Raw genomic sequence first — 9,704 nt, 5'->3', positions numbered from 1 at the left:
TTACGTCTTAAGGGGGTTCTTTGTGCCTCTTGAATTTGAATGTCTATTTCTTTTCCCAGATTTGGGAAATTCTCAGTTATAATTTGGTTTAGTATCCCTTCAGGCCCTTTCTCTCTGTCTTTCTCTTCAGGAATTCCTATGATACAGATGTTGTTCTGCTTAATTGTATCACTCAGGTCTCGAATTCCCCTTTCCTGCTCCTGGACTAATTTCTCTCTCTTTTTTTTCAGCTTTCTCTTTTGCTATAACTATATCTTCTAATTCACCTATTCTTCTCTCTGCCTCGTCAATCCTTGAGGTGGCTGCCTCCAGTTTGTTATTCACCTCACCTATAGCCTTTTTTAACTCATCATAGTGCCTAGTCATTGTCTCAGTTGATTCTTTGATGCTTTTCTCAACCCAAGCAATTAATTTTATGACAAGTTTTTTAAATTCTTGATCCCGTATGTTGTCTAGATCTGCCTTGAGCAGTTCTGTGGCTGTGACTTTCTCCTGGAAGTTCTTCAGGGGAGAGTTCCTTCGTTTTGTCTTTTTTGCTAGTTTTCTGTCTCTTGTCACCTTTAGAAAGCTTGTTGAGCACTGTGCACCTGTTAATATTTCTCTGTTAAAGGAGGCTTATTGACTGTCCAGGGCCTGTCGTTTCAGGAAATATTCTTTTAATGGTCTCTCAGTTTCTCTTGTTGTACCTTTGAATATTTTATTTCTCTACTCAGCAATATTTGGGACTCGCTGTCATGCACACTTTGGCTTGTTTCTTGGTGTAGCCCTAAGACGGAAAACAGACAGACAAACACAGAGGGAACCGTAACACTCAAATGCACAGACAAATCAAACAAACAAACACATTAAAAGGGGGAAAGAAAATAAAGAGAATGGGGAGGAAAGAGATGAAAAGAGGAGAAGAAGAAAAGAAAAAGAAAAAGAAAATAAAGAAAAAAAATAAAGGGGGGTAGAGACAATAAAGGACAGTGGACAGTCTAAAAGTGTATGACCAGTTGAGGGGAGACGTAGGGATGAGCTATAGGAGAATATATCTGGATTGCAAGAAGGAAAAAAAAAAAAGGGAGGAAGGGAAAAGGAAAATAAGGAGTAAAAATTTTTAAAAATTTAAGTAAAAAAAGTAATTATAATAAAAAAATATGTACAGAAAAAGGAGAAAAGAAAAAAATGCAGAAAAAAAGAAAAAATTATTTAAAAAACCAAAAAACAAAAACAAAACAAACAAACAAACAAACAACAAAACAGCAGCTCCCCCTTGTGGGTAGGCGTGGTTTGATGTGGTAGGTCTCAGAGGCTGCTCTCAGAGGCTCCGCCTTGGTGTCTGCAGAGATTAGATAGGTGGCACGCAAAGCTCTGCTGAATTATGAAATGTAGGCCACTCTAATGAGTCCGATCTCCTTGTGCTGCGGTTGAGCAGAGTTGTATTTTCCAGACCTGCCTTGGTTCAAAGTTCCAGTCCATGCACGTTTATGCTACCACAGATGAGATGTATTTGCTTTGGTGGCTGGCTTCTTAGGGGGAGGAATCAGTTTGTCTTGGAGCACTGCCACAGACCCAACCCCCAGCGGGGATCGCGTTAGCGTTGGGGGAGGAATGAGTGCACCGGGAGCTGCTGGAAATGAGCTGGGAGCTCCTGCAGCCTGCGCCTGCACTCAGGTCTCCACCGCTGCCAACTCCCTGCCGGGATTATACAGAGGTGGGGGCTGTTTTTTCCCTGTTGGCACACGGGATTCAGGTTTCGCGTGGCCAATGCTGGGGTGAGATGTGCTGTGGAAATGAGGTGCGTGCTCCCACTCCCAAAACCGAGGTTGAAGTGAGCACCCCTGACACCACCGCTGCAGCGGTCGCCGACTCCTCGCTAAGATGGCGCAGGGCTGGAAGCTGTTCCTTCCCTTGCGCCACCTGGGTTCAGGATTTAGGCTACCCAGCAGTTATCTATGGGGAGAACTTCTCTCTCCAAGCACGGTTAAGCGTTCTTTACCTCTTCCCCAGAGATAGTACTATGAGTGTGTTCAGTCTCTCTGTCTCTTCCCTTTGTCTCTCGGGCTCCGCGCGCTTGCCCTGCATTGGGCTGGGGCTCCCACCTCCCGTGCCCTTCTCGGGCTGGCCCGTTTTCCATCTCCCCAGTTCACACTCACTCACTCAGGTATCCTTCAGGTTCTCTTCCTTCTGGAGTCCGTATTTTCTCCTTCCGCTCTTGAAGATGAGAGTAATGTTATTCTCAGTTCGATCGATGGGGCAGACGAAGTTTACAGAGCTCTCTTCCTCTCCGCCATCTTGGCTCCTCCAAAAAAAAAAAAACATTAAAAAAGTTTTTCAATAAAAAATTTATGCCCTTTGAAAGACAATATCGGGACATCTGGGTGGCTCAGTCGGTTAAGCGTCTGACTTCGGATCAGGTCATGATCTCATGGTTCATGGGATCAAGCCCCATGTTGGGTTCTGTGCTGAGAGATCAGAGCCTGGAGCTCACTTCAGATTCTGTGTCTCCCTCTCTCTCTGCCCCTCTCCACGCATGCTCTGTTTCTCTCTGTCTCAATAATAAGTAAGCATTTAAAAAAATAAAGTTGAATAAACTTTAAAAAAAAAAAGAAAGAAAGACAATATCAAGAGGATAAGAAGACAGCCATAGACTGGGAGAAAAATTTGCAAAAGGCCTATCTGATAAAGGTATGTTATCCAAAATACACAAAGAACCCTTAAATTCAACCATAAGAAACAAACAACTCGATTAAAAATTGGGAAAAGGACATGAACAGACACTCACCAAAGAAGATAAATAGATGACAAAAAAGCATATGAAAAAATACTCCACATCATATATCATCACAGAATTGCAAATTAAAACAGCAGTCAGATATCACTACAAATCTATTACAGTAGCCCAAATCCAGAACACTATCAACACCAAATGCCAATGTGGGCAATGGGAATTCTCATTCATTAATGGTTGGAATGAAAAATTGTATAATCACTTTGTAAAATAGTTTGGTAGTTTCTTACCAAGTTAAATATATTCTTACCATACAACCCAGCAATAGCACTCCTTGCTGTTTACTCAAATAAATTGAAAACTTATGTGTGCACAAAACCACCACACAGATGCTTATAGAAGCTTTGTTCATAATTTCCAGAACTTGGAAGTAACCAAAGTGTCCTTCAGTAGGTAAACAGATAAATAAACTGTGGTACATCCAGACCTGGAATATTACTGAGGAGTAAAAAAAAAAAAAAAAAAAAAAAAGAAGAGCTATCAAATCATGAGAAGACCTGGAGAAAGCTTAAGTGCATCTGACTGATATGAAAAGGCTACACACTGTATGATTCCAACTCTATGACATTGTGGAAAAGGCAAACTGCAGAAACAATAAAAAGATCAGTATTTACCAGGAGTTGAGAGGGAAGAAGGGATGAATAAAGTGATCACAGAGGATTTTCAGGGCAGTGAATCTATTCTGTGTGAGACTATTATTGGTAAATTCATGTCATTATACACTTGTCAAAACTCAGAATTTACGCCAAGAGTGAATATAGTGTAAACTGTGAACTTTGATAATGATGTGTCAAAATAGGTTCTTTGACCGTTACAAATGTACCACTCAGTGTGGGATGTTGACGGTAGGTGAGGCTGTTCATGTGTGAGAACAGGTGTTACATGGGCACTCTCTGTACTTCGTGCTCAATTTTTTGGTGAACCTGAAACTGTTGTGAAGAATAAAGTCTATTTAAAAAAAATAAAATGTTTTTCAAAATTGAGCTCTAGTATCACTGTGATATATAGAAGAGTTGATGTGAAGCTTGGAAGACATAGTTTGATAATCAGCACATTCTCTTTAAAAGCATCCAGAGTGTGGGTTACCTGGCGTATGCATTTGTCAAAACTCACTGACCTACAACATATAAGGCCTAAGCGTGTAAATTTTACCACAGGAGAAACTAGATGAAAAGCAGTCAGAGAAATGGATTACCTTCAAAGGAGCAGCATTAGACTGGGAACTGACTTCTCAATTGCAATAAAAGCCAGAAGACCATAGAGATGTTATCTTCAGTGTGATGAAAGAAAATAACTTCCACTGGAAATGTTATGGCTAGTGAAAATTTATTTCAATAATAAGGGTAAAATACAAATATATTCAAAACAAAACAAAAACAAAAACAAAAACCCAGGAGGTTTACAATCAGCAGGCTGTTATTATGGAAAATCCTAAAAGACATGCTTCAGGCAAAAGGACAAGAGTTCTAGATGGAAGACCTGAGATGTAAGGGTGAATGAAGTGCAGAATAGGTAAAAATCTTGCATGATCATTGGCAGTAAAAAACATACTAATATCTTCTGGGAGTTTAATGACTATTAAGATAGAATGAGGGGGCGCCTAGGTGGCTCAGTCAGTTAAGCGTCCGACTCTTGATTTCGGCTCAGGTCATGATCTCCCAGTTGGTGAGTTCCAGTCCTGCACTGGGCTCTGTGCTCACAGCAGGAAGCCTGCTTGGGATTATCTCTCCCTCTCTTTCTACTCTCCCCTGGTTCACACACTCTTTCTCTCAAAATAAATAAATTAACATTAAAAAAAAAGAACAAAAACATGGCAAAGTAATAACATACACATTGGGAGGTCAGTGATTAAAATTAAACTGTTTTCGATTTCTGCTGTTTTTCTTTAGTGTTACTCAATTTCACTGTGATATGTCTGTGTGTAGACTTGTTTTCATCTATTCTGCTTGAAATTCATTAAGATCTTGAATATGTAGGTGTGTATCTTTTATTAGTTATTGAAAACGCTTGACCATTATCTTTGCTTCCTTTTTAAACTTTTATCTATCTATCTATCTATCTATCTATCTATCTATCTATCTCTCTATGAGCGAGAGAGAGAGAAAGAGACAGAAGGAGAGAGAGAGAGAGAGAGAGAGAGAGAGAGAGAGAGAGAGAGAGAGAGAGAGAGAGAGAGAGAGAGAGAGAGAGAGAGAGAGAGAGAGAGAGAGAGAGAATCTTAAGCAGGCTCCACACTCAGCATGGAGCCCAAAGCAGGGATCAATCCCACTACCCTGGGACCATGACTAGAGTCAAAGTCAAGAGTGAGACGCTCAACCAACAAAGCCACCTACATACCCCTCCTTTACTCCTTCTTGAACTCCGATTCATTATATTTCTCACTTTATTCTCTGTATGTCTTATTTTCTCCTTCTTTCGTTTTTAAAAAAATTTTAATGTTTACTTATTTTTGAGAGACAGAGCATGAGCAGGGGAGGGGCAGAGAAAGAGAGAGACACAGAATCTGAAGCAGGCTCCAGACTCTGGGCTGTCAGCACAGAGTCTGGTGTGGGGCTTGAACCCACAAACCATGAGATCATGACCTGAACTGAAGTTGGATGCTCCACCGACTGAGTCACTCAGGTGCCCCTTATTTTCTCTTTCTATTCCTTTCCTTGTTGCTCTGTATTTCATTCTGGATAAATTATTACAATGTATTTTCTAGTTCATTAATTCTATTTTCAGCTAAATCTAAATTGGTCTTCGAGTTTTTTTTTTTAAAGAAAATTTAAATGAAAAAATTTAAATACAATCAAAATTAAACTGTAATGAATCTCTGTGTACTTAACATTTTGCTTCAACTATAATAAAATGTAGGCCATTTTGTTTCATGTGTACCCTTACCATTTCTTCCAGACTACCACAGAATTATTTTAATTTTTTTAATGCTCATATATTTTTGAGACAGAGAGTGTGAGCAGGGAAGGGACAGAGAGAGGGAGACTTAGAATCCAAAGCAGGCTCCAGGCTCTGAGCTGTTAGCATGGAGCCTGATGTGGGGCTCGAACCCCAAGATCATGACCTAACCTGAAGCTGGATGTTTAGCTCACTGAGCCACCCAGGTGGCCCCAGAATTATTTTAATACAAATACTAGACATTATACCATATGAATGGTTAGTGAATGGGTGTATATGTCTAAGAGATAAGGAGATTTTTTTCACATAGCCATAACACCATTATTGCATCCAGCAAAACTAACAATGACATCTTGATATTATATATATCCAGCAACTGTCCAAATTTCCCTAGTTGACTCATAAAAGTCTTTCTATAGCTAATTTGATTCAGGATCCAAACAAGATCTATACCAAATTTCATTGATATATGTCTCAAATCTCTTTCAGTCTATACAGTTCTCCCACCCCCTCATTTTTCCTTGCATATATTTGTTGAAGAAACTGGGGCATCGATTCTATTTTACTCCTGATTACATTGCTGATGGTGTTAACATAGTCTCCTATGTCTCATATTTCCGGTAAGTTGATAGTTCTATTTAGAATCTTGGGTTTTTTGTCAAGAATCCTTGTAGATAATGCTTTGTACTTCCTATTGCACCCCATCAGGAAGCACATAATGTTTGGTCATTCTTCTTTTCATGATAAGTTTTATCAGTGTATGCACATGGTATCAGCTTGGTTCACCAAGAAGCCTCTTACATCATGTTTCTGATAGTCGTTGATGACTATTGCCTAGATCAATTATTTCATTAGAATATAAAATAATGACAGAATATTATTCTTTCTGCATTTATTACCTGGATTCATCTATGAAGAATAATTGCTTAAAAAGGTTTTTCATGTTTATTTAGAGAGAGAGAGAGAGAGTGTGTGAGCCCAAGTGGGGGAAGGGCAGAGAGAGGGAGAGAGAGAATCTGAAGCAGGCTCCGTGATGTCCCATGAACTGTGAGATCATGACCTAAGTCAAAATCTGACTAGGTCCCCCAGGTACCCCAAGAGTAACTGCTTCTTAAACTATTTAGCTACTCTATCCATTGAGTTTTTTTTAATTAAAACTCTACTTTTTCATTTCTAAAAACTTTATTTATTTACTTACTTATTTATTTTAGGTAGGCTCCATGCCCAGTATGGAGCCAATGCAAGGCTTGAACTCACAATCCTGAGATCAAGACCTGAGCTGAGATCAAGAGTTGAGCATTTAACTGGCTGAGCCACCCAGGTGCCCACAGAATCTCTATTTAGGGGCACCTGGGTGGCTCAGCTGCTTAAGCGTTTGACTTTGGCTCAGGTCATGATCTCATGGTTCATAGTTTCAAGCCCCACATCATGCTCTGTCTCTCTCTTAAAAATAAGTAAAACATTAAAAAAAAAAAAAAAAACTTTAAGGGGCGCCTGGGTGGCTCAGTCGGTTAAGCCTCTGGCTTCGGCTTAGGTCAGATCTCACGTTCGTGGGTTCGAGCCCCGTGTCAGGCTCTGTGCTGACAGTTAGCTCAGAGCCTGGAGCCTGCTTCCAGTTCTGTGTCTCCTTCTCTCTCTGCCCCTCCCCCTCTCATGCTCTGTCTCTCTCTGTATCAAAAATAAATAAAACATTAAAAAAATTTTTAAAAACTTTAAAAAATGAAACTTTTTAAAATGTTACATCATTTTTAGTTTCCTGTTTTCTGATGTATTTTCAATTTTCTCCTTTATTTCTTTAAATTAGTAAGCACAAATATTTTATAATCTGTGTGAGATAATTACAATATTTGAAGTCTTTAGGGCATTTTTTTCTTTGTTTTAAGACTACCATCTGGTATGGATGAGTTGGTAAGCCTAGTGTTATTCTTATTTTTGATCCTTGTATGCAACTTGTTCTTTCTTTCTGGAAGCTTTTAGAATTATTTCTCTGTGTCCAATGTTTTGAAGTTCTATAATGGTGTGTCTTGTTGCAGGGCCTGGTTTGTCTCGCTGGATAGTGTGTCCTTACAATTTAGAGACTCAGTTGTTCATTTCATGGGAATACTTTTGAATAATTGCTTTAATAATTGTTTCTTGCCTTCTTATTCTTTGTTCTCCTTCTAAAACTGTCATGATTCTTGGGGTGCTTGGGTGGCTTAGTCGGTTAAACATCCCACTTCAGCTCCAGTTATGATCTCACAGATTGTGGGTTCGAGCCCTGCATCGGGCTCTGTGCTGACAGCATGGAGCCTGGAGCCTGCTTCAGATTCCGTGTCTCCCTCTCTCTCTGCCCCTCCCCTGCTCTCACTCTATCTCTCTCTCTCAAAAAATAAATAAACATTTAAAAAATTAAATTAACAGAACTCTTATGGTTAAGATATTCAACCTTCCGGACTGATCCTCTAATTTTTATTAAGGATTATTCTCTTTAAGTAGAGAAAATTTGATTTTCAATTTTATCCTCATTTTTCCTCCAGTCTTTCTATTGAATTTTTATTTCTGCTATCATGGTTTTGCTTTCCAAGAGCTCTTTTTGATTATCTTAATAGTAATTACTTTCTAAATAGCTTCCTGGAAAACAGTGTGGAGGTTCCTCAAAAAATTAACAATAGGGTGCGCCTGGGTGGCTCAGTGCTCTGTGCTGACAGCTAGCTCAGAGCCTGGAGCTTGCTTCAGATTCTGTATCTCCCTCTCTCTCTGACCCTCCCCTGCTCGCGCTGTTTCTCTCTGCCTCTCAAAAATAAATTTAAAAAAATTAACAATCAAACTCCCCTATGACTCAGCAATAGCACTGCTAGGGATTTACCCAAGGATACAGAAGTGTTGATGCATAGGGACACATGTACCCCAATGTTCATAGCGGCACTTTCAACAATAGCGAAATCATGGAAAGAGCCTAAATGTCCATCAACTGATGAATGAATAAAAAAAAATGTGGTTTGTGTATACAATGGAATACTACATGGCAATGAGAAAGAATGAAATTTGCCATTCATGGTAACGTTGATGGACCTCAAGGGTGTCATGCTAAGTGAAATAAGTCAGGCAGAGAAGGACAGATACCATATGTTTTTACTCATAAGTCTAACAGGAGAAACTTAACAGAGGACCATAGGGAGGGAAAGAGGGGGAAAAGAGTTAGGGAGAGGGAGGGAGGCGAATCATGAGAGACTCTTGAATACTGAAAACAAACTGAGGGATGAAGTTGAAGGGGGAGGGGGTGATGGTCACGGACGAGGGCACTTGTGGGGACAAGCACTGGGTGTTATGTGGAAACCAACTTGACAATAAACTATAAAAAATACAATAAAAACAAATTACTTGAAAAAATAGCTTCCTGTTGTTATTTTATGGATGCAATATATTATCTCTCTGAGAATATCATTGATGGATTTTTTTTATTTTTAAATTTTTCCTCCCTTGAAACTTTCTTCTAAATTGCTTTTTTTTCCCTTCTTGTTTGTTTTGATTTCTTTCCTGCCTGTTACAGGATTTCCTTAGATGTCTGATGATTTTTGGCTGCCTACTTATAGTTTACAGTGAGGACATTAAAAAGCTGATTGGAAGGACTATGGGAAAGTTAAGGCATATAGGCCAAAGGCTTAATTGTAGGATTACTTTGTCTATTTTATTAAGAGAACCCTGATAAGAGTACCTTTGGGATTTCTCTTTTGGACTGTTTAGATTCCCCACAGGAGTTCTTCCAAAGGTATAATCATGCTTTTTGTTTAACTTTGTTTAGGAATCAGTTTCTCAAGTTGCTAAGCCAGTAACCATTCCTCCACTTATTTTCTAGCTTCTAAAATGTTACTGACATTGTCTCCTTTCCCTTTCTTCCACCTCCCCAGTCCCTTTTTTAAAAATGTTTTCTTTATTTTTGAGAGAGAGAGAGACAGTGTGGGCCGGGGAGGGTCAGAGAGAGAGGGAGATACAGAATCCAAAGACAGCTCCAGGCTCTGAGCTAGCTGTCAGCACAGAGCCTGATGCAGGGCTCGAA

The sequence above is a fragment of the Suricata suricatta genome, chromosome 10 (assembly GCF_006229205.1).
Source record: "Suricata suricatta isolate VVHF042 chromosome 10, meerkat_22Aug2017_6uvM2_HiC, whole genome shotgun sequence".
NCBI classification, from domain to species: Eukaryota; Metazoa; Chordata; class Mammalia; order Carnivora; family Herpestidae; genus Suricata; species Suricata suricatta.
The sequence above is the reverse complement of the archived record's forward strand: the minus strand, read 5'-3'. Positions refer to the sequence as shown.